We start from the raw sequence: 788 nt of genomic DNA on the forward strand, positions 1-788 counted from the left end.
TGTTTACATACATTAACGAATATTTTAAACACTGTTTATAATGTTTTTCGGCAAAGCCGCGTCTTACCTTCAATTGTGCGCATGCACAGGTGTTTGAGGAACACGAATCACACCCGAAAATAGCACTCGCGGCACTTTATATACGAAAAATTGCGGAAATCGCGGCACCGATTTTCGCGCGCACTACAACCAGATCGGACGAGAACCGGTGTGTTCATCGTGATATGGCCGTTGGCAATGATATAGATGTTTTTTTTTTGCAGTTTGTATTTGCCACTCGAAATAGCTATACCAGGTGTGATTGTTACAAACAACAGGAGAAATCGTGTAATGAACACTCTTTTACTTCCCCCCCCCCCCCCCCTCCCCACACACAACACCCACCACCCTCACCATCCCAACCACCAAAGCCCTCTTCAAAATACACTCTCACACACACACACAAACCCACACTCTATAACTGATGAACATTACCATAACTTCTTAAAGCCATTAGATAATATTTAACTCAAGAAAGGTATTGTGATATGTTTAAAGAAAGAAAGGTGAAACCTTTAACTTTACCAGCAGGTATTAGTATCACTGAGGTATCTTCTAGGTTGTAGCAGCAATAGTAGTAATAATAATAAAATTAAATAAGGTAATAAAAAAGAAAAGTTATACATGTGATCAAATCATGAATGTATAAAACTGGAATGAATTTAAATTTTTTTTATTTTTCTTCATAGGCTGTTTTGAAATTGATGAGTAAGTGCCTCTTCTTTTAAATTTTTTAATGCTGAACACTG

Source organism: Bacillus rossius, unplaced genomic scaffold (genome assembly GCF_032445375.1).
Source record: "Bacillus rossius redtenbacheri isolate Brsri unplaced genomic scaffold, Brsri_v3 Brsri_v3_scf37, whole genome shotgun sequence".
Taxonomy (NCBI): Eukaryota; Metazoa; Arthropoda; class Insecta; order Phasmatodea; family Bacillidae; genus Bacillus; species Bacillus rossius.